We start from the raw sequence: 25,146 nt of genomic DNA, 5'->3' as shown, positions 1-25,146 counted from the left end.
TCTTAAATTTCAGAAGTGTATGGAGGGACCATTGTAGGTACCATAGGGTACCATGTAGGGACCGTAAAACAGAGAGATGATTTCCCAACGGTTGTTTGAGTTAGTCAGCTCTGTTCACGTCAGGGATGACTGAAGTGACTTAATACATGGTATCTGAAGGACGAATTCTGATGTGGTTGCCTTCCGTTATTCCAGTCGTAAGTCGTTAGAATTACAGAAGTACTGCCAAAGGTTGTGAATGACTAATTGATACACTTAATGATATTAGATGGAGGCAATCATTAAAACTTTACTATTTGGAACAAACTGCCACCTAACATTTGATGTTTGGAGGTATACATGAAGAAGAAGCTAAGAAGTAGTTTCTGTCTGAAAGCCTGTGTGAAGTTACAGTTTATTTTTGGCGTTACTGTGAAAGTGCTAATGAAACACACTGTATTAGTCTAATAGTCTTAACAAACAAAAATTCTTTCAGTATAATTTAGTACTATTTGTCACCTCAGTATTCTGCATTTTTCTCAAGCACTTTGGGCATGTTTATATAGCAATTTAAGCTCCAAACAGAACCTTACATTTAAATCTTTATCTGCCTTTTTCACATTAGTGAAATCTCTCCTTTCACTAGGACCTTTGCCAGGTCCTAGCCACTACACAGAATGAGGTCTACATTGACTCTGTGTGCAGTGTACTTGAACTGGGTGGGCTGCAGCATGTTAAATATGCTCGTTTGCAGATCTTTTCAGGCTGCTTTTGCTGTGAATTTTCTTACTTTCCTCTTGAGCGAGCATGTTTACGAGTTCTTAGCTTCACTAGCAGTGACTTGCCAGTTAAAAAACTGTCAGATATACACTCCAGAACTGATAACATGCAAAGTAACATAATTAAGTTAAATAATTCAGTCTGAGCTGACATATTCAGTGACAAGATAACTAACTGTTCATAGGTTGAGTCAAAATGAGAACGTTGTCCTACTCAATAGTATGAGCAAATGCTAGCAGTAGAACAGATAGGTGTTGGAAAGGTCCCTGTGATTCTTGTTGCCTTGATGGTGGAGGAACATAAGCATGTTTGTTAGCTTGGCTGGGTTCTTTGTTTTTCAACAGGAACGCATTGTGCTTGTTTTAAGACATGTGTGAAGAAAAAAATGTGCCCTTTGTCTTTTGCACCTTCCCTTTTCAAATGTTAGAAAGCAGTAGTAAAGGCTGTTGTAACCTACAGCTGCAGCTCTGCCTGGAACACACTTTTTGGACTGTTGAGCTATACTGTACATTTGGCATGCTGTTTCATTCTTGCTAGTGGACAATTAAATATTACAAAAATGATCTAAAAGTAAGCTGAAGAAAATGTTAAATAAATATTTTTAAAAGATTCTAGAAGAATGAATTACTAAATAAATATTTTTAAAAGATTCTAGAAGAATGAATTATACAGAAAAGATTTTGGTTCGCAGCAATATTTGAACCTGAAGAAATCTAATGTTACCTAATTTCATGTTAAGCAACTTGAACAGAATCCATATTCTGACTTTTCTATTTGGATGTTGATACTTCAGGGTTATTTCTCAGGTCTTTCATGGAAGAACATAAGCATGTTTATTAACTTGGCTGGGTTCTTTGTTTTTCAACAGGAAAAATGTGTGGAATGACCCAGGATTTGTCTACTAGCTTATCCAGTCAAAGAATTATGCTCTTTTCATTGCTATTGTAGCATACTTGATTCAGATTTGCATTTCTCCTCTTAAGAGGAGTTAAGTGGTGTTTACACATGAAAGCTTCTAGCATGTCTAATTTATTCATCACTTTGTATTGAGCTCTTTGTGGATATGTGTGTTTATATGTGAAAGGAAATATGGGAGGAAATTGTTGTTTTTGCTTGGGTTTTTTTTTGGACTGGAAACTCCATGTGTGTACTTACATGTGCATGGTTGGAGAGAGGAGGAAGTAGTCTAATTGCTTGACCTTTTATTTATTCTGAGCAGTGGACTAGTGACATCTGTGACATACATGACATACAATAATATCTTTATAAACATTGATACTTAGAATATGATTTTATTAACTGATTTTTCTTCTATGACTATTCAAAGCTACTCAGGACAGCAAATACTTAATTTACTACCATATGTTTTTCTATTAACCCAGCTTACTACATTTTGTTCAGTAGTAAGAAGAGCAGATTCCTCATTTTACAGCAGATGTTCTCTGAAATACGATCATCTAAATGTTTTCATTAATTGTTGTGATTGTATCTTACGCTAGAATGCTACAGATTCTCCTTAAAAGAGTAGCCAAAGTTAGTAGGATTATATGTATGTTATTAAGCTCCAATAACTTTGAAATGACTTTTAATAGAAAAAAATGTAAAATGTAATGAGGCAAAGATGTATCTCCTTGCCTTTTTTGGTTCTATATGCATGATTGCATTTGAATGTTTCCAAATACATTTTATTAAAACATACAGTGAATCCAAATGATGGTCTTTGCAATAGCACATTTATTACTACTGTAATAGTAATTGATACAATTTATGTGAAATTTATGATAAATGAAAATTCTGAATTTTTGTAGTTATTTAGACCTTCTAATATCAATTATTTTATGGTCATGAAGTGCAGGATTCCTTAGAAGCAAGGAGCAGCATGATAGTAGCGATGATGTTGTCACCCTCCTATTTCCAATACACCAACAGAGTAAATACAGAATATTCACCTATCAGTGACTACAATCAAGAACTCAAATAACTGTTTATGAATTAACTTCCCCACAGGTATTAAACTTTTTTCTGGTCATCTGTGGAAGTGCTGACTGTCCTAGGAGGCTAACAATCAAAACGTACTTCAGTATGCTATGCTTCAGTAACGAACTACAAACCAATTACAGTGATGATTGAAGGATGTGCACACAGTCCAAAGACTACGATATTTTCTTCCACCACCATTACCCAAGATAGAAGAGAGTAGAGGAAAGTCAGATTTTATCAGTACATTGAGTTTGGGAAAAAGGTCTGCGGAAGGAGAGAAACGTTCTGGATGTGGCTGAATGCAGGCTGTTGCCAGGAAGCTTTTTGTTGCTTTGACCATGGTGTTCCAAGAACAAGAATTACTGAGAAGAAAGACAGTCTGTCCCTCAAGGAGAATGAACAACATTTTGGCATACGGGCTTGGTCACTCACTAGTGATAACATCTTTAAATAGGATCAAAAAAATCTGATGACAAATGTTCACAGATAGTGAACAATAAGGACTAAGAGAAGGACCTAAAAATTGTTCGGTTTAGGGCTAGTTTTAAAAATGTCATAAGAAGGATGAGTAGAATGGTAGTATGTCAATCTGCAGAATACTTTAACTGTTTCTATACTAATTTGAGCAGTATGGGAAATAAACGGGAAGAGCTGAAATCTTAATAAATAATCACAATAGTTACTCAATTGGCATATGAGAGACTCAGTGGGATAATTCACATGATTGGAACATTAGTGCATATAATTTGCTCCAGAAACATCTGCAAGGGGCAAAATGAGTGACTGCATTGCTTTGCACGGTAAGTAGGTCTGAAAGAGAGAATTGAATTTTCTGGATAAGAATAAAATGAGGAAATCAGCTATGCATCACCAGTGAAGATTAGGATTTTGGGGAGAGACTTTTTCAGGAATAGAAAAAAAGCCAAATTTTCAAGTGTACGGACAATGGTTGTAAAATTTTATTAGAAAAAAGACACTGTAAAGCTCATGATATCCTTTATACAGTAAATGGAAGAAGAAGCAAACTAGAAAGAGCATTAGATATGTAATTCTAAACATCAGGAAGGAGTGGCTGAAAATGTGAAAGTAGGAAAAAGCCTTGTTGAGAGTGATGATGAGAAGAGAAATTTTTCAATCCTTAGAAAAGAACTACAATATAAAGAAAAGAGAGCTAAAGAAAGGAGGCTTAAACAAATTCAGAGAATTGGTAGGAAAATGTGATGGGAAGTAAGTCCAAGTATAAAAGGAGTTCGTGGCAGCTTCATCTCCTTAAACGGGCTGAGTTAAAGACATGCATGCAATTATCTTAGGGCTCAGAAAGTCTAGAAACTGTAAGTAGGGATGAATTTGGTTAAGTAATGAAATCTTCAGTGATCTTAAACAGAAGGGAATGTACAGAATGTTGAAAATATGTCAAACTATCAAAGGCATAAAAATAGCATAAAAAACTAAGCACAAGATCAGAAATGCCAAGGTAAAAAACAAGATACTTGTGGCAAAAGTTTATGAAGGGCAAAAGGAATTTTAATGGAATAGTCACGACAAAACTTTTAAGTCAGCTACAGCTGTAATTTTTTCAATAGATTTTCCTGCGTATTGATTAGTAAATCAACTTTTTCCCTAGTCTTTCTCTTAGTACTAAGAGGAGGAATTTCACTTACAGAATATTTTCAAAATTACTCTTTGGCTTTCAAAGGACTGGCTCAGACAACCTCAGAATCTTGAGTTATTTCTGCGAATATACAAAATGAGAAGATTCAGAAAAATGAAGAAGGACTATCCTTAAAAAGATAAACGACAGTCAGTTTACCTCCCTAGAAAAGTACTGGAACAATAAGCAACTATCAAACTATCCTTTTACCTGAGCGTTAAGACGATAACCCCAGTCTAACATGGATTAATTGTCACACACAAATCATGTGACACCAACCTACATTTCTTGTGCAACAAGGTAGAAGACCTTGTAATTTGGAAAGACACAGTAAAAGTTTTATATCTTGACTTCAGTAAGTCTTCACTGCTGTCTTATAACGTTCCTACACGTGAGCAAACTGAAACATAGAGTAAGTTAATCTACTGTTGTATATCGGAGAGGAAAAACATGCTCACTGTGCTCACTAGGGTTGTTTAGCCCCAAAAGAAAATCCTGAGTTCAGAGCTAAGATGTGAACAAGAAAAGTAATTAAGAAAATTAATTAATTTAAGGAAAGATTTAAGTAAAACAAGTTAAATTTTAGCTTTAGCATCAAGAAAATAACATTTTCTGATTTCGTGGACAATGAAGCATTGCATAAATTGTGAAGGAAAGCTGGAAGTTTGTAACCCACGTAGCTGCAATAAATAAGTTAGATATCACTGATTCTGCTTTGGGCAGGGAAGTTGAGTTAATAATCTCCCAAGATCCTCTACAGTCCTATTTTGTGTTTGTTTTGCATCATATTTACCTCCTTATATCAACCATGGTTGTTCACTAACTTTCACTGTATTAAACTTAGTAGAGCTTCTTGTACATGCTTTTTCCAGTTCACTTCTAAAGGAGAGAATGATTCTGTTAGCCTTATGCAAGTTGTACTGAAAAATTTTAGATACTACTTTGTATTATTTTCTTTATTTTTAATGGAGAGAAAACAGAAAAAAATCTATGTTTAAATTATTTGCAGTACTAATCCAATAGGCCCCACATCTATGACTAAAAAGTTAAGACTTACTAAGTAATAACAATAATAATAAAGTAGTATCATCACAGTGGTGGGTGCAACACTTGGAGAACAAAATGTGTAAAGAACATTTATTCTCTCCTTAAGAAAAGATTAAGCATTCACAGATATACTTTTATCCTCTTTCCTGAGTAACAAGTGTTTTATTCAGCCAAATTTTTCTGTTTTCTTGTTCTAACACCCTTTTCCTTGGGGAAGGGATGTGAATTTGAGAAGTGTGTATTATCATAAGGCTTCCCAAAATGAGGCTGTTCTTCACACAGAGGGCCTGTAAAGCTTCTTTCCTTAATTTGCTGAGAATGCCAAAGGCTCACATGGGCTCAAGGGAAGACTGGATATGTTTGTAGAAGAGGAATCCACGGATGATTGTTACGTACAGTAAAGGATGCATCTGGCTCAGGAAGTCCCTGTACTAGTTGCAGCCTAGGAGGCTACTGAGAGAAGGTGTGTCAGAGTAGCAGCAAAGACAAGGAGTGATACAGAAAGAAAGAGAAATCTGCCTATAAAGGGTTTTTAGATGAGAGTCTGCTATGTGAGGTATTTTTCTCCCCCCCCCCCCAGTATATGAAACTTGACAGGACACTTTTTGAAAGATGTCATAAATACGTGTGCTTCTTGCCAACAGTACATGGGGTTATGCATTAGTCTTTTGATCCTATCACAGATGGTTCTTTTGTTCCCACTCAGTATTTTGAGTTCTTTATGGATAGATTTAAAAAAAAAAGTTCAACGAGCATATTCAAACTTGTATTGAATTGTATTGTGTAAAGTTTAGATGTAGCTGTTTGTTTCTTATTGAGTGTGCAGAGATTACTGTTTGTATGTAGCTGATTGTTGGCAATTGTACTGGGAAAATTCAGAAAAAATAGTTGGGAAGCAAATATCAACTTAATAGCATTGACTCATCTCCGTTAACTTGTATTTAATGAGCTCTTACCCTTGAGATCTTTCCTTATTTACGGTTTTATTATTCTTAGATCATCCTTTGCTATTTAGTCTTCTGGGTAGCCTCTGAATGTACAATTTTTTTAAAAAACTTTACTTCAAATCTATGTGACAAATGGATGAGTAGAGTTTTATTTTCATCAGAATATTACTACCAGTTTTTCTGTCATATTATAACTTGCTACTGCTCCAACATCAGTTCAACTCATCATCCTCAGCTCCAGTTGCCCTGGAAGCATTGTCTTGAATATTGATAATCAGTGATTCAGAAGGAAAGGAATAAAAGGCACCATTTTTACTGTAGGATTGTATAAAAATCCTAGCTCTAATGCTGCCTTTAAGATCTCAAATCTGTTGGCTTTTTGTGGTCCAACACGCAGTATGATGCTCCCATTCATATGCATATATGCATTCATATATGTATGGAGTTCCTAATGTCAAAATAAACAGGAATGATAAGGCATATCCTTTAAGACTTTTGTCAGCCTGTTATTTCAGCTCTGGTCAATACTAGATTTCATAGAAAAGTTTCTGTTTTCCTCCTTATTCATGAGTCTCCTTTGCTGAGGAATTTGGTTTTGGACCAATTACCAAGATAGATACAGAAAAGCCTCTGTCTCTCTAAGTTTATTTCCTCTGTGATCTGGAGTGACATCAAGGAGGTGTTTTGAGGTGCTGTTGGGGAAGAACGTCACTAACTATTTGTCAGGAAAGAAGGAAGGGGGAACTGGCCATTGGCCTGGTCCTTGTAGAAGCTTTTGTTTGAAGAAAGCAGGCAGATGAAAATGGTGCAGGGAATAGGGCATCAGAGAAAAGGGATACAGAAAAGCTTACAGTTAGTTTACAGATAAGGTACTAGGGATAACGTCTAGAGATGTGCAATAACTATTTATTTGATTTGTAGGCAGTTCATGCGTTGTGACTGATTTCTTGGTTGTGTCTGTGTTGCAGGTCTGGTGACGGTGACCAGGGTCAGACACAGCCCAGTGATTGCTGGGCAGGGTCTGGAGCATGGAGGAATGTGGTCAGGTGCAGGCATAGCTACAGGGTAGCAGTAGCAAGGATCAAGAGTGAGGCCTGAGCTTAGAGGCAGCTCTTGAGTGAAGCAGGGAGAGGTCCCCTCCAAGTCTTCTCGAGGCCGGACAGCTCTTTACCAAACAGTCCTGCCTTCACGATGATGTGAATTACAACAGCTGCCACATCAAAGCTGGCCTTGAGCATGGGCAACTACGCTCCTTGGGGGCAGGAGTGCTCTCTGGGCCCTGTTGGTATGCAAAAATAGTTTGGGAATGCAAGACATCAGTGAAAAGAAGAATTTTAAAGAAATTGTAATAGGCATAATGAATTGGTTAGAAAATCTTAATTGCAGGAAACAAAGGATTGCTGCTCTGGACCTTAATGCTTCAAAATAGCCTGACTTCTTGTGAAGTAGCATTAATTCATGCAAATTAACATATTGTAATCTATCTGTATAATTCTTCTGTTTGGAATTAACTGGTAGAAACAAGAGTATGATTCAAGGTTTAAGCACCCTTTTAAATGTATTTAAACAATACTCAGTTACTTTACTAGAAACAGGAACATTTCCCCTCAAAGGTGGAAATTTTAAATTATACCTTTGTTTGCTACTATACTATCATGCTCAAATAGTTATTATTTTGCAAAGTTTGTAGGTCTCACTAGAGATGGTTTGTTTTGATTTTCTGGGCCACATCTCACTGCAGTCCTTTTTTTTTTCTTTTCTTTTCTTTTCTTTTTTTTTCAGTTATTTTATGAAGAGTGCCATAACATTCAAATTAAGTTTTCCATTTGAAATACTTTCCACAAAAGAGAATGGATTAATGCATTGTGAGGCCATTTATTCATTTCCAGAACCTTCAGCAATTTGTATTTCTCCTGTTGCATGGTTTATTGTAGGTATTTCCCCTGCAGTGGATGTTAGCAGAGTATTTATCTCCTGATGTATCATCTCTTTATCTTCTCATTTCCTGTTCCTTATTGTGTTCCCTTATATGTTCAACCTGCCTGTTTTGCAACATTTTTTTGCTGTTTCTTCATTATCTTCTCACCTTTCTCCTTGTCCTTAAGGACATTTTGGGTGGGAATGGGGAGATAGCCTTCTGAGATGATCTCTCCCTCTTTCTTGAGTCACTCTACGAGACTGATTTCTTATATGATACAAATAATCAGTGACATAATTACAAGTGATTTGTTATGTTTACTTACAGAAAAAAAACATTAAGTAACACATTTGGAATGCTGCTGCTCATGTCATACAGGAAATCAGCTTATATTCAAGCACTGTGGGCACTTTGTGAGTGGGCTATATATTTATTGCATCCCTTTCCTCATTATTCTGTGTGTTGCTTATCATTTACTGCAAATAATTTTGGCCAGATAATATAACTTAATAACATTCTAAAATAAATCTATGCTTTATAATAATTTATTCATTGATTATTATAATTGGTTTAAGAATACTCTTGTATATACGGCTTCTGAGAATGAGAGGTCCTCCATCTACTGAGTAGTTTCACATTATGGTGGGGAAAGCATAGTTACAAATAGAACCTTTAGGTGATCTTTTGACATTGTGACTGATGAGTAGCAGCCAACATGACAGAAAATTGCACATAAATATTTCCCAAACCTTTAAAATAAATTAGGAGTGATTACAAGGAATAAGAGCCACCTCAGTGTTACTGGAAGGGTGGGCTGTACAACCCACTCTTAGTATTAATTTCCTGTAATAAGGCTGCATTTTGAGTTGCTTGTAACTTTGCCAAAGGCTAAACATACGGGCTGATGTTTTCCATGTCATGTGCCTGCCCTAAGGTTGAATTATTTTAAAAACATTTAACCCCACATGGTTGACCTGTGTATGGGAACAAGACCAGGTTGCAGATGTCTTGTTTTGTAATGGTAAGGAAACAAATGCTGAAGCATTTTATATTTTTTATACAATATATATTTTTATTACTACATTACTTCGTATTATATACAGTAAAATTCTAGCATCCATATTCCATAGCGAGAATTTCAAACTTGACAGAGAAGTGATTTCTGTGAGCAAGCATCTTTTGACTTGTGAGGAATCTATTCAAATGTGTCTAAGCTAAAAAGTTTTGAAAAAGCCTGTGTTTTTTAGATGAGCAGCTAAAACAAGGTACTCTGTTACTGGTGGGGAATGACTACTCGTGGTTTTCTTCCAGCTCCCACTGCAGGCAAGACAATGCCACAGCGAAGCCAGACGTGGGCCTGGCTGGAAGGAGGACAGAAACCTGTTTCTCCTCGGCTAATAACTAAGGCAGCAGAAAATCATAGACCTCAAATGACTTGCAGTTAGAGAAAAAGGAGTAGACTGTGGCTTTGGAAGCCTGGGGGAGACTAAAATGGAATCAGAAGGAAATAAAAACTTGGAGGAGGAAAAAGGGAATGGAGAATGGGAAAATGTGTAAAAAGTAGAACTAGCTAGACAAGGGATTGGAAACTAGTGATGGAGGGAAAGGCAATCTTTATCTCTGAATTGGATACTTGGTCCTGCAAGCTCCTTAATGTTTACTTTAATTTGTGTATGTGCATGTGTCATTTTCAGTGTTTCTGCTTCAGTCTCTCCCAGATGGCCAGGTAGGTGTATAAGTGGATCTGAGTTTGTTTGTTTGTTTGTTTTTTTGTCTGCCTAAAAAAGATGATATTTTACTTCTCCAAGAGGAGCGCAGTGTAGGTTAGATAAGATCACAGTAACACAGTTACTTATTAATTCCAGGAGATCTGGGAGAAGTTGCTTCTGAGATCTGCTGCCATGAGATCCACATTTAAGCCCAGAAAATATAAACAGTGTTTTGAGAATATGAGTATTTGGATGTTTACATTTGAGTGTTAGTCAGGTGACTACTTTTAAAGTGTTTAAATAATTATGACTTGATAGTCTCAGGATGAGTTAGAGCCTTGTGCTGCTATGGGATTTAAAGGTTTATTGAATATTTAGAGCTTTATTATACTCTCACCACATACTCATTTTATGCTAGCAGATGTTGAGAATTAGGTCCATGTACAACAACAGTGGGAAATGTCTTGTGTTGGAAATGCAAAGCTGACAGAATCATTTCTGCTTGCAGAGTGCAATGTTAGGTTCAGCTCGTGCGTCTCACAGGTAAACCTGCGGGTGGTGGTTAGTGAGTGGATAGTTATCGGTGAGATTAGAGCTGAAATGCATTTAATAGTCCAGCTGAGCTGGGCACTTTGGGAAGGAAGTGAAAATTCATGAGTCCCCTGCTGTTTAGCTGACTGGCTTAGGGTGCATCATGCTGACAGATCTGGCGTATCTGAGCTGTTTGCACAGTAGTCAGCATGTTTTTATTCTGCAGACACAAGTCCATTTTGTCAGGCAGCAAAATCTCTTATTGTGAAGTTTTCTTCTTCTCTCTCTCTCTCTCTCTCTCTCTCTAGTCTGCCCCTAGTGCAAATTAAGCCTTTATATATTTTGTTTGATATATCTTTCCTTAGAGAAGAAGATTGCCTACTAAAAAGTTCAGATGAAGCAAGCAACTTCACCTTTTGCTTTTACTGCATTTATGCTTGCATATAATCAGGCCTGAGCTCGTAAAGGCAGAAGAATAATAAATATATGTTCTTGCTCTAAACAGAATATTCTGCCTTCCATTCAGTCTCCAATACAACCCACAGGGGATCTAATATTTGTCCCAAATGTTTAATATGGACATCTATTTCCTTAATCAGCTAGAGGTATTTCCTGTGTTAAGCCAGAAAAGCAAGTAGCTGGAACGTGGAAACTAGCAGTGCAGAATACTGTGTGTGTTTTTAATTGAAAAGGAGCTGAACAGAATTTTTCAGTTAGATGACTACTGCTCAACAACATCTAAAATCATTTGAAGGCAATTTTAATATTCACTACCTTGGGATTTTGCCTGCATCCTTAGTATGTGTGAAAGAAGGTAAAGAGGACTACAAAATCTGCAGTTGGGAGACATGAGTAATCATTGCAAATACTATTTGATGTGGTACTTTGGCTTACACAAGTGCTGCCACTAATCTACCAGGAAAGCACATAGAACTGCAAATGGAAAATATTGCCCACGTCATAGAGAGCTTTTGACAGACCATTCCCTTCTGAGGCTAAGGCAGGATCATAAGTTCACAGAATACCTTCTTTTGATGTCAGCTACCACTCAAAACAGCAATTTTCATGTCTTTTTGTATAATCAAGATGAAGCTCCTTGAAAACTGCCTCACTGGACACTAGAATAGGTTAGCCTTGTTTACCCAGGGTGACCATTCCCAAAAGTTGCATTGTTTTATTCCACTTGAAAACAAATGCTTATTAGACCAAAAAATACCCAGTGAATCTTTCAGCAGTCATTTTTTAGAAATTCACAAATGAATTACATATATGAATATGATTGACAAGGTGACAAAATACTGCTGAAGTTCAAAAAGCAAAGTAACTGGTTAAAAAGGACATCTACAGTTGTGTTCTACTCATTGTTTCCTGAGGTTTCAATCAAGAAATTATCTAGCCCTATTTTTGATGGCTACATAAAATTATCTAAGCACATATAAATAAAAGTATATATAAAAGGACAATGAAAGAAGCATTACTTCTGGTCACCCTAGTGCTGCATGAGCAGCTTCCTGATGTCTGTTCATATTTATTGTACTCATTTAGTGTTCAAATTCCCAAGCTGACATGGAAGAGCGAATCCTACACTAGACTAGATGTCACAGAGATTAGTCTAGTGAGATGCCGCACACAGTAAGTCTATATTGCTTGGTTAGCTACTTCACTAGAGGAGTCACCTTAGAACAATATCTGGAGAACTTCCTAAAAGTCTGTTTATAGACCCAATTTTAGAGATCTGACAAAAAATAAAATAAAATTCTGTTTGAAGAGTGGCAGTTCCTCAGTTTTATTCATAGTATTACCATCCCCATAGCTTTGAAATGAAAATACTTTTTTTCCCCATCCAAAATCAATCTGTGTTAGTGCTATCACCTAATTTAATATACACAAACACAGATTAAGCCTTTTCACACTTTGACCTTTGGGTTAGTGCCACAACTGCATGTGACACTGGCATACTCTCAAGGCCTTGTGTGCATTCATTTACATGTTCCTTAGGAGCTCCGTTTAAGCTCCTGGGCACCTAGGTCTTGTCTGAACTATGGCAAAGCTGTCTAGGCTTCCTGTCTTGTTTTCGTGGATAGACCATGGACCTATGCCATAGGTAATTTTGTCTCTAGTCCTGTTTTTGACCCTGTCTCCTGCAGTTCCTGACTGAGCTCCCTGGATAGATACTGCATCTGATTTATCACCGCACCTTGTCTGGGCCTGTGGAAGGACCCTGTTGCTCTCACCAACCCACCTCTGTTCAGACACGGTAAGGTTGCAACTTGGTTCCTGGCTGGTTCTCCCTCTTGGAATCACTGTTTTGCTGCTTCTTGACGCATAGGTCAAAACATTAAGTCCAGCTACTACATATGGAGGCATAGTCGGATATCAGGAAGATGGAACAAGGAAAGGTCATGAAGGATACTAAATGCTATCCCAGTATTTATCCAAAATTGATGCTTGGCAGACAGGCTGAGTATCTTGTGCTAATGAGGATATCAAAACTCTACTTTCCATCTTTATTGTTGTTTATATTTAAAAATATATATAATGTGAAATGATAAAAACCCATTTTTATTGGTTGTCACAGTACGTACACCGTATGCAGGCATCCTATAAATAGTAAGCACAATTTTGTTTTTTAAAAAAGGGGATGGAGAATGTCAACATCTTCAAAAAGTTAAACATCTTTGTTAGGCCTTTGTGACGCTTTTCATTTCATCCTCAGCAAAACAAAATCACATTAATATGAAGGGCAAACCACCCCAGACAGTTGCTGCTAATCTGCTATACTATATTGCTATACCACTACCACTGTATATGCTGTAGTGAAACTTACATGCATAGGTGGTATTCCCGAAAGGTCTCTGAAGCAAACTACATGGCATATCTGTATTCAAAATTAATTATAAGAAAGCGTCCACAAAAAATGTTGATGCCATATAGAAAAATTCATGTATACATTCTAGTCCTTTCTTTTCCCCTAAAGAAAAACATTTGTCATGTAAAGATTTGGTGCTCCAGTTTGTCAGAAAGAGAAAGGATAGTGCTATATACAACAAAAAGAATGCGTTTCCTGCTACTTAAAAGTCTAAAAGTTGTTTTTCAGGGGGAAAAAAAAACAAAAAAACAGATCAAACTAATAGACCTCTAACCAAAACCTAACCTGGCAAAAATTGTGCTTGATTGTGCTCATCTTTCATTTCTGTTTCTGGTTGGTTCAACAATACTGATTTGTGTAAGGTATTCTTTTTATAAATGTTTTCTTAAACAAATAGAAATCAAGTGTTTGATAGTCTGGAAGAGCCATCCGCTCACAAACTTAAAATTGGTTATATTATTTTGCATTAGAATTTTTGCCCGGTTGAATAATCGCTGTCCATAAATACAAATAGTAAGGCAAAGTGGTGTTGCCTGACTCAGACTGGAATTCATTAGGGGAAATTTCACAATGCTCATTAATCTGGAGACGTGTAAGTGAAATTCAGCACAATAAAACCTTGTCAATGGGACTCTGTTAATCCAAGGCAAAGGAAAAGAAGCCAAATGATCAAAAACAGGCTGAAGCAAAAGGAATGAGTGAATATATGACAGAAATGAATGATTATTACTAACATGTGAGAGCAAATACCCTAACTTGGGCAAAATAGGAAATGAAAGAATGATAAAGCAAGAAAGCTATTTTATATCACATCAATGAAACTCATTTAATGTAATTTAAAACTTAAAAAATAAATTCCTCTGTAATAGAGGAGGAAACTCGTGAAATACAAGGGCAATCTTTATTTTTTTTTCCTCCTCCGTAGTAGTTTTTATCTCTGCAACTCTGCTAGGCTGCTCACCTGCCTTATGCAGGGTAGTGCTGTTGTGTAAAGAGCTCTTGGCCTTTTGCTAGACAAGGGGAACCAAAATACTATTTCTTTTCAGGGAGAGGTGAGTTCAAATTAAACTTCAGCAGAGACAGCTCTAGAAAGAAAAAGATGGGATGAAGTTTTATGCTTCCTTGGGGAGACCTACAATGTGCAAAGTGATTCTTCAAGAATCTGTTAATCTTTCAAAGAATTTCAGTTTTCCAAATGTTTTGTTCAAACTATTTTAGATTCAGAGATGCATTTTGAAACGCAGTTCTCTTTCAAAATGCAGGTAGATGCAGTTCTTTAACTCCTTAACATTTGTTATTCTGCCATATGCTTTGGAAGTTTATTAAGCTTTATCGCTACCAAGTTAACTATGGAATAGCATTAATTTTTTGGTCAAGGGCAGAAGAGACATCAGTTATTACTTTAGGGCAAAGCCCTTTAATTACTACATCAGAAATTCATTTTACCCTTTCTTCTTACTGGAAATTAGCCACAACATTTTCTCCCAAACTGATCTTTTGAGGTTTGAATAGCAGCATTAGATATTTCCTCACATCCTCAGCAAATATTTTAAGTCTTTCTTAACTATTCTTGATTTTTTATTACTAAGAATATAAAATAGTTAAAATGTGAAAGGGCTATTACATATTTTTATTTCAGATGGCTTCATTCAACAAGGTTACATTAGAGTTTCTTCTTATGGAATGAAACCATACAATAAAATACTGTCTGTCTACCATGAGCATATGAGTTGAGACTTCTTGTGGTACGTTATTGGTTACTATTAAGGCTCTTAGAGTTTCTAGCAAAATAAACGAAGTCTTCTCAAGAGTAATGCCTCTTGGAAAATGGGAGATAGAAATAAATAACTAATAAAAATTAAATAATTCTATTCCCTTGGTCTGCTACTGCTAGACTCAGTTATTTATTAGGATTAGAATTAGAATTAATGCAGCTCAGTTCTACTACTTTACATGTGCTTAAATCAATAAAACTTTTTATATCTGGGAGATTACAAAAGCTTGAGTTGCAAACTATGTGCAAGTCTTTTACAGTAAGAACCAGTGTAGTGTGAAGACAAGCGACAGAGAGGGGGTCCAAAAAAATGTTATATGAATACTTCAGATAAAATAATAGTCTTCCAGTATTTAGAATTACTTTAAGAAGATTAATCAGTATGGCAGGCCACTGTGAAAAGAACTGAATCCAGACAGATAGAGTGATCCTAAATGATTTAGAAATGCTTACATGGCATTTAAATATGTGATAAGCTAAAACCTAGCTTTAAAATACTTGGCTTACATATGTTTATGTGCATGAGACTCTTTGTGGGCTGCAAAACCTTGCCAGGGCATTGATAATAAATACTGAGCTCTAGGCTGCTATGGCAACAATGGTAGCAGTACATGAGCTGGCTAATTTTAGATTTGCTTGTGTATGTCTACAAAGATTGCAGTTATAATATTGCCTATAGTAAAATCATCATAGATTGCTTCAAGGATTTAAAATATGAAGCAAATCCTGAATGCCTAAAAGTGATATTTAGAAGTATGTGATGAGTAACTGTATGTTACTTCAACTTCACCTTTTTTTTACTTTTTGCTGTATATTCCAAGATGTATTACAGTAATCAAACGTGAGGCATAAAAAAGGATGATCTCCATGACAAGGAATACATACCTGAGATAAAACGGATTTGTTTGAGATTTCTTTCAGTGTTTGATAGGTTGAAAAACCAATAGTCTCATTGACAAGAATGTTGACGTCCATAATTCCCCTCAGGCAATCAATGGAAATTTTAAAATTAGTGTAACATTCATAGACAATACTGAGCATCTAATTTTTACACCAGTGGAGAATAACATAGTGCAGTGAAGGAAGTTATCTTGAATTACAAGAAATACATGCCACGGTGCGTTCTTAGGGCTGGGCAGAATGACAAAATACCTTTTGCAAAGGTAGCTGAAAGCCTTCAGCATCCAGATTTCACTTTCTCTGTCTTGCTGATGGCAGATTGGAATTATAATTTAGTTGTAAACTAATGTTAAGAAAACTGTTACACTGAGAGTGAAAGAAATTATCAAGATGCTTGAGAAAATGAATGACTTGAGCTGAACAGTATCAGCTGCTGCTGAAGACATATTCTGACACAAGTAAGAAAAATGTTTTATTGAATTTTATATTAAGGGAGTGATTTAACAAAATACGCTTGCCAATCTGAGTGATCCTAATGGCTTCAATGAGCTATTTGTGCTTCCCATTTTGGAAGGTGCTTGAGAACCTTGCAGATTCGAGGGTGAAGATAAGTATGCTTATTTTATTTGCCTAATTCTGTTCCCACTATTGAATCATGATTTATCTTAATTTAAATAGCGGTTAGCCTTTATCTTACTGCTAAAAATAATTACAAATCACTTGCCAACAGATTAGCTAAGTATTCTCACTTTACATGCCTTATTAATGTTCCATCCTGGATCAGCTAAGTAACAGTGTCATTGTATAAGCTAGCTTGTTCACAGAGTTGTCTTTTAAGGAGGACTTACTGTAATATTGTCTAATGCAATGCAAGAAATTGACTTTTATAAAGGCAAGAATAACACGACTTGATTTATAAAAGGCTTAAATTAAAGCATTGCGTAAGTACATGCATGTATTTGCACAGGAGTTCCAGAGTCTGCAGAAGACGATCCAGTTCAGTGGTGATGGATCCTGAAGGGCTCAAGTGACAATTGAAAAACACCACATTGCTAGGGTGGAGAATGCAGTAGTAGCCTCACTTATGGCACAAATACAGAAAGAATTAGTTGAATACTGGAAGTATGATGGAGTTACTCTTCCGTGTAGTAAAAGCAGTGGTATTGCCATATTATAATCTAGGGGAATTTTTTTTCCTTTTTGGTCTTTTGTGTAAGAGAGCTCTTTTAGTACGTTGGAATGCATTTTATTGCCTGTGAGATGCTGACTTGACAACATGTCAACTTGATGCTTTCAGAACTATAACTCTAAGGCAATTCTGGGGAATTGGATCCAAAAGCACAATCTCTTTCAGGATTGTTGTTTGTTCCTGGTTCACCTGCAGTGGGGAGGTATCAGGAGAAATAGGAAAGTGGTTCTGTAGGTAAGAAATAAGGAAAGAAAAGTTTTGGTGCTCAGATAAGAGCAGCAAGTATCATTTCTTTCTCAGCTTTTTAAAATGTGTCTGTTCTCTGCCGATGGTGAACCACACACATTTCAATTTTAGTAGCTATTTTGTTTAGTGACTTTGTCTATCTGTCTAGAATGTATTTTTTGCATTCCTATTTTCATTAGCATGCTCTTGGCATTATCATTAAACAATAATGCAATACAACAGTTTTCATAGATCTCTGAACTTTATTTTGTATTTTTAGTTTATAAAAAGTGGTTAAATATTCCCAAAAGAGTGCCTTAAAGAATATACACACATTTGCGCATTTGTAGTAAAATCAGTACATCATGATAACTTTTCTAAGGCCTTTAAAATTCTGGTCTTCCAAATAGTCACAGGAATGACATTATTTTACAGGGACATAGCTCCTTAAGCGAGCTATGACAAGTACAAAAAGAATATGTTTTAATTTTTTAAAACAGCAGGAAGCAAGAAAAGCAGGCAGAATCCTAAAATCTTCAAAGCAATATCATTTCCATTAATGATGGAAATATTGTGCAAGGCATGAGGCCAAACTAAACCTAATTTCACTGACAGTAAGTGTGTTGGTAATAGAAAGATGACTAGAGTTCATATTTCCTTTGTGATGTGATGATTTTTTATGCATTATGTATTTTTGTGATGAAAAGTGTTTCAGTAAATACCGTTACTGTCTATTGATTTCAATGCAAGTTAATAATGCTCATCTTTTTATTTCAAATATTTTGAATTCAAGATCTTAGAAAAGTGATATTCATAAAAGTCCATAGAATTTAACAAAAATCCACATCATTCTGCAGAGTGCTGTCACAAAAGCTTTTACTTGCAAAAAATTAAAAATTCTTTTTTTTTTTTTTTAAAAAAAAAAAGAGCTATACAATGATTTTTTTAATTCACTTTCCAGCATTTTCTTTACTTATTTGCATTTATGTCTGACTGGATGGAGATATGTGCATATATGCATAAAAATAATTGTTATCCTGCAAACCTTCTTCGTTCTTGTACAGATCACCAGTGTTCCACAGTCTGCAGTGGAGAAATATGGCATATAGCCTGTAACGTGCATACTTTCCATATGTTGTTGTCATATTTGTACACTCCTAGTTTACTCTCTGTGTTGCTTTTTTGGCTGCAGCAGCAGTGTACTGTAAAGCACTGCTAGGACTAGTTCTGCCTAGAAACTGATACCTATGCTATAGGCTCATTGCTGCAAGGCCATTGGAGACAGATGCTAGGAGGTTAGAGTAGGCTAAGTAAATAATTTGTTTAGTGGCCAATGTTTCCTCTCACACTGAGTTGTAATACATAGCTTTTCTCATAATCTTCTTCAAAATTTTTTGTGCTTGAAAATCTAAGTTTTTTGATTGAGAATATAGTTTTGAAATGTCTTCACTTTTGAATAAAAGTGATAACAGGGCATGGAAAGAAAGTGATATTAATACCTCGTGTTTCCCTTATACCCTATGCCAACTACCTTATACTCTAAGAATTACAAGGGTTGTAAGATATCGAGGTTCAAATATTCTCTCATGGGTTGTTAACAGTGAGATCAAATATTAGCCCTGCAACTCCTAAAATGCTGCCCAGCTCTTCTGAAAAAAACTCTCTCAAGCTGTCTTTTCATTGCATTTATATACTCGGTGTGTGTGAGAGGCAGCCCTGCCTCTGGCCTAGCAGGCTAGCAGTGGTGGCACCTTGTCTTCTCATGGGTTTGAGGATGGGCCAGTGTGTTTTCAGTGATTATTTTTGTAACTAGAATAGATCTCAGATTATAATTAAATTTATATTGTAATGATATTTTCCCTGGTTGTGCCATTTGCTATTTCTGCATCTCAGTTGTTCAGAGAGAGGGCTGTATTTGAAAACAGAGGCAGAGGGCAGGGTGGATGAGCTGAGGAGGGTTCTGATTGCTGCAACAGTTAAGTGCCCTACAGACCATTACATTAGAAAGGGAAATGTATACTTGCCTCCAAATTAGCTTAAAACCTACTGACATGTTTGTGGAGCTTTCATTTTGGAATTAAAAAAAAAATCCTAACTGATCTTGTGTCAGCAAGATAACACAGTAGGCATATTGGAACAATTCCTGAACTCAGTGATTCAGAAAGCAAACTGCACAAACAGGTTGCATGAGGAAGCCCTTAGCACAGCAAAATCTCTTAATCATTTAAGGAAAATAGCAGGTTGTGCTTTCCACTAACACACATACTCAGAGCAGCTATAGAAACTATTAGTGAAAGAGATACTTACCTTTTTGGAGGGATAAGGTCCAAATACGAGCTGATGAACTTTTATTGCATATACAGTAGTAAGGTCTGTGTGTGCTATCCTAGAAGTTGATGAGAATTTTGCAAATAGGAAAACATAAGCAGCTATTGAATTTGTAAGAATATAGGCAAGAAAGAAAAAGATAAAATTAGACTAGTAGGCTACACAAGAAACTCCAGAATTGTAAACCTGGCTTCTGTTCAGACTTTTTTTCTGTAGAAGCTTGTCCAAGGTCACTTCTCTGTATGTCACCTTTCTCATTTGCAAAATAAGAATAATACCTGTCTGCCTTGGATTATTTATGCTGAAGTTTAATTAAAGTTCATAAAGCACTTTCGGAACTTAATGTTGTAAAAATGATAGAGGAAGATTTGTAATTTTGATAAAACAAGAAAAGACTTGTGATGTGCAGGAAGAGGAAACATCATGTACTAGACAGTTAATGTAGTTAGAAGAATTGACAAACTTTTGGTCAGTCTTTGTGATGGACTGTTTTCCTCAATCTTGTACATTTTTTTCTGAACAATGAAAGTTTTTGGAGTTTTTTGTTCTCTATTTTATCTAAAAACAGTCAGCTGTACAACAAAAAATGCACACTATGAAAATTTTCACAACAGATTGTACGTGTCTAATTATGGCTTTAAATCATGTGTCAGGTTGAACAATATGAACAAATTACGGTATAGGGAACTGACCATCAATTACAGTAGGGAAGGAGAACCCATTTTCATTAAGTGCTCTGATGTAAAAGGGCGACTCCTTCGCAGTCAGCGTGGCTGCCTTCTAGTCAGTCAATGGGAAGAGAAAATAGACTTCTTACATTTTTTTTTCCCTTGTGCCATTTCTGTCATAGGTGCCAGTCACATTCTGCGTTTAAATTTTTGCTCCTAAATCGGAAGCGTATCTAGTGCCTGGAATAATTCATGTTCTTGGTGGATTTTTTCCTTGCACTTGCTGTAAATTTTGTTGTACTCTGTGAGTAAGAGTCTCTTCACCTCCTCTGATGCCGTGTGACATGACCTGGTAGGATTGCATAGATGCTTGAAAAGAGTTCTTTTGAAGCCACCTATAAAACAGTGTCAAGGGACTTCGACGAAAATGAGAATAAGATTCATTGAATATATCTAGGAATATTCAAACAATATCACTGCCTGCCAAATTCTTGTGGTCACCTAGATATTAAATAATGCAGACATAAAAATAAGAGAGGGATAATGACTCTATTCATAAATGCAGTACCTTCGTAAAAAAAGTCAGCTGTGATGGTTCTCACTGCACATATGCTAAATTTTAGTTTATTTCAAAACAGAATATCTGATGACAATATTGAAAGAATTTTTAAACATCAATAAAATTTCTTGGAGACAAATAGTTTGATTAGTTTGATGCTATTGCATAGTATTATGTATATACAATTCTGCAAAAAAAAATTAAAGACTGAAGAAACAAGTCAGATTTTATATGTGATCTGTAGTGTTTCAATTTATAATGAAATTAATTTTTAAAACTATATTAGTTCTTCCTTTTGAACAAAATCAATGCTTTATAAAAGCATTTCTACTTAATGCCTTGCTGCATTTTGTTATTTCTCCATGTAACTGTAATTTTACATAAATGTAATATAACGTACTGAAATAAAATTACACAAGTAAAAAAATCTAATTGAAGGTCAGGAATATTTTTCAGCAGTAAAAATGTTCTCTTTTGGTTCTGCTCAAGACCAAGTGATAGCACTACTCTGTCACTTGGGAAGTAAGATAGTTGAAAGAATGTGTGAGTTCATCATATCTGAAATCCTAAATGTACTATCATTAAATTTTAAATTCCATTTTCCTATCAATGGATTTTTAAATTAAATTTAATACCAATAATCTTTTAAATGAAATAAGGTTTTGTTCATTTGTTTTGCTACTTACTCTTTTCTTCTTATAGGATTATCATAATTGCAATCAAACTTAATAGAAATAAATATGTGCAAATAAAGTACTTCAGTCACTGATAAATAAAGAAAAAACATTTTATTAAGGATTTAATGAAGAGTCAATAGTTACCATCAGCAACACTTTTAATTTCCATATTAATCTTATTTCTTTTACTTCCAGTGTGGAATATCCATACCTGTGGGTATTTATTTTTATTTAACATGAGTGCAGCAGTAAAATAAACATTAATTTCTAAAATCTTCTTTCCTCCTTTGCAAATGATTTTCTTAATTCTTTGCTTTTCATTTCTGTTGGCCTTAAATCTCTTTGCAACCTTTTTGCTTTAGTGCTTTAAAGAAGTTCTAAATTTTTGAATACATTACTGCTTGTTTGGGTGAGCTTTTAAAATAACCTAACAACGTAACTGATAATCTGTATTTCACACCCATCTAAATATACACCCATCAATTATTTCTAAGTATACTGCCAGTTTAGAAATAGCTGAAGGGAAAATTTACACTTTGAGGTTGAGTGAGTTTTGGACAGAGTCTTTCCACTTTCCTAGCATTCATACTTTGTACTTGCATCGCTTGAACATGAGAACTGTTAATAGACAGATTTTATGTTATGGAGGAGGGAGATTGACAAATCATGATTCAGATCAAAGAGGAAACACATTCCAGAAGTCTTTTCACAAGAAACGGCCTGCCTTTCTGTATTTTGAAAAAAACAGATTACTGTGAAATGTAGACTTGCTGATTTCAGATAGATTGAAGTTCAGCAAGGGCAAGTGCAGGGTCCTGCACCCAGGGAAAAATAACCCCATGCACCAGTACAAGCTGGGGGCTGAGCTGCTGGAGAGCAGCTCTGCAGAGAAGGACCTGGGAGTGCTGGTGGATGACAAGTTGACCAGGAGCCAGCAATGGGCCCTTGTGGCCAAGAAGGCCAATGGTCTCCTGGGCTGCATTGGGAAGAGTGTTGCCAGCAGGTGGAGGGAGGTGATCCTGCCCCTCTACTCAGCCCTGGGGAGGCCTCATCTTGAGTACTGTGTCCAGTTCTGGGCTCCCCACTACAAGAGAGACATGGAGCTACTGCAGAGAGTCCAGCATAGGGCTACGAAGATGGTCAGAGGGCTGGAGCATCTGCCCTATGAGGAACGGCTGCGAGAGCTGGGCCTCTTCAGCCTGGGGAAGAGAAGACTGAGGGGGGATCTTATCAGTGTGTACAAGTACCTGAAGGGAGGGTGTCAAGGGGATGGGGTCAAACTCTTTTTCGGTGGTGCACAGCTTGTCTGCTACTGACAGAGGATATATTCTCTCTGTATATCTCAAGCAAATTCAAAGCATATTTTTAAAAAGACTTAACACAGTTTCACTCAGGAAAATCAGGCCTTTACCTGGCACTATTACAGCTTCAAAAGATGAAGTTCCAACCTATCAAGGTCTTGCGTAGAAGCTCAGAGCACAGAAGTATTCCGAAGGTGCTATTACATATTATTAGTACTTAGAGCAGCATACAATTAGTTTAAAAGTACTAATTTCAGCAATCACCCTGATATTTGGTGTGTCTGGCAGCTGTTTAGGAAAGAAGAATCCATATTCCCTCATTTAATTCTGAGCTGTAGTGTGCAAATCAGCTGTGGTATTTCAGACACCGGGACAGAGGGAAGGGTGTAAAATCACATTATTATAGTATATTGAAGGGCAGAGGAAAACATTCTGAAGAAGACAGACAAACAGCTTTTTATTTTACTTTGCTATTAGTGAACTATGATTTTATGACTTAAAACATGAAGAAAATCATTGGTAGTTCTTTTGGTCACCCTGAGTGCATGTTATACTGAAAACTCACTGATTTGACTTTTTTGTTATTTTCATTCTTGCTGTTGGTCTGCATTTGAAAAATGTTAGTATTATCATCCAGTATCATTTTTATTTATTATAATTACTGCTATTATCGTTACCATATTTTATACAAAACTGAATTAGCTGCACAGTATGTTTTACAAATATGATCCTCATCTTTCTTTTATTAGTAGAAACCAGGAAAAACTAAACTGAAGAGAATATAGTTACTTTGATGAATGGTACCTGGCAGGAAATTCAGCATGTGAAAGTTTGCCCATTTTTTATTGAATATCACACATCTACATTCGTGTTAGAAGAGGAATTATTCCCTCCCCTTCTCTGTGAATTTCTTGCCTCTAATGCTGAATATGCAATCCAGAGCAAAAGCAAGGAATTAAAAATCACTTGATCCAAACAAAACCTTACAATCAAATAATACATTCAAACTTGAAACACTAAAAATATGAGGAGGACTGTGGAAATCAAATTAGTTAACAATATCTGATTAAAAAGAGCTAATGCTTTTCTAACCACGGCAAGAAAGATGTTTAGAAGTAATGTTTTTGCTTTCTGCCTCATCTTTTGTTTCTTTGAGGCTTTGGTAGAGTGATTTTAAGGGTACTGAATTCAAACAAAGTGAGTCGTTTCAGGATTTAACGTTACTAGTGAACTCTGATACACAGAGTGAATACTTCTTTATATCATCTGTATAGTGTCTGGGGTTATTTATTTATATATTTAAATCCTTCTTCTGCCTTCTTTATGGGCAAGAATAGGCTTGGAAACTGCGATAGCTGAAAAGCTGCTCCCGGAGCAGCACAGCTAACGAGTCCTGGTTTCCTGCGGTTCAGCGTCCTTTTTCCTGCCCTCGCCCCTGCAGTACCTGTGGCTCCTCCTCAGCCTGCCCAGCACCATTCTGTTTCTCCCGTTTCTCCTAGCTCCTGCTGGTCTAGAAGCAGCCTGTGCTGTAAGGCCAAGTTAGTGCTGAGGGCTGTCTGCTGGGTTTAACAGAGCAGGCAAGTCTTGAAGTAGGTCGTTGAATGTAATGGGAATTAAATTCACTATGAAAATTAACATCACTTCGAAAACTCAAACAATGCTTTGGTAGAAGAGAATCTGAAGAAAAACTGTTAGTTGTAAGATACAGTGAGGGTCCAGCTCAGAAATGGAGCTTTGGATTTAGCCCCATTTAGAAATGAGTTTAGGTCTGTGCAACAAAGTCAGGGGACACGCAGCTTGGGAAGTTTGGTTCTACAAACTAAGTTAACATATTTCATGAATGGCTATATTAGAAACTGAACGTGTATTTATTGTAGTTACTATTCAAATCTCAGCAATGTTAGATCACTGTTTGATCTTGCTAGAGTTGATAGCTGTTATTTTTTCAAGTTTCATTAAAAAGCAGATCCTCAGCTCATACAAAACACTTCAGCTGTTATGCTCCTTTCTTTACCTCCTGCAAAATAGGAAAGGCCAACCAGACAACCAGAGTTGTTCTGATGTATATCTGGATTTTTTTTTTTTTTTTTTTTTTTTTTTTTTTTTTTTTTTTT

The sequence above is a fragment of the Rhea americana genome, unplaced genomic scaffold, assembly GCF_003343005.1.
Source record: "Rhea americana isolate MKP2758 unplaced genomic scaffold, rheAme1 scaffold_60, whole genome shotgun sequence".
Taxonomy (NCBI): domain Eukaryota; kingdom Metazoa; phylum Chordata; class Aves; order Rheiformes; family Rheidae; genus Rhea; species Rhea americana.
The sequence above is the reverse complement of the archived record's forward strand: the minus strand, read 5'-3'. Positions refer to the sequence as shown.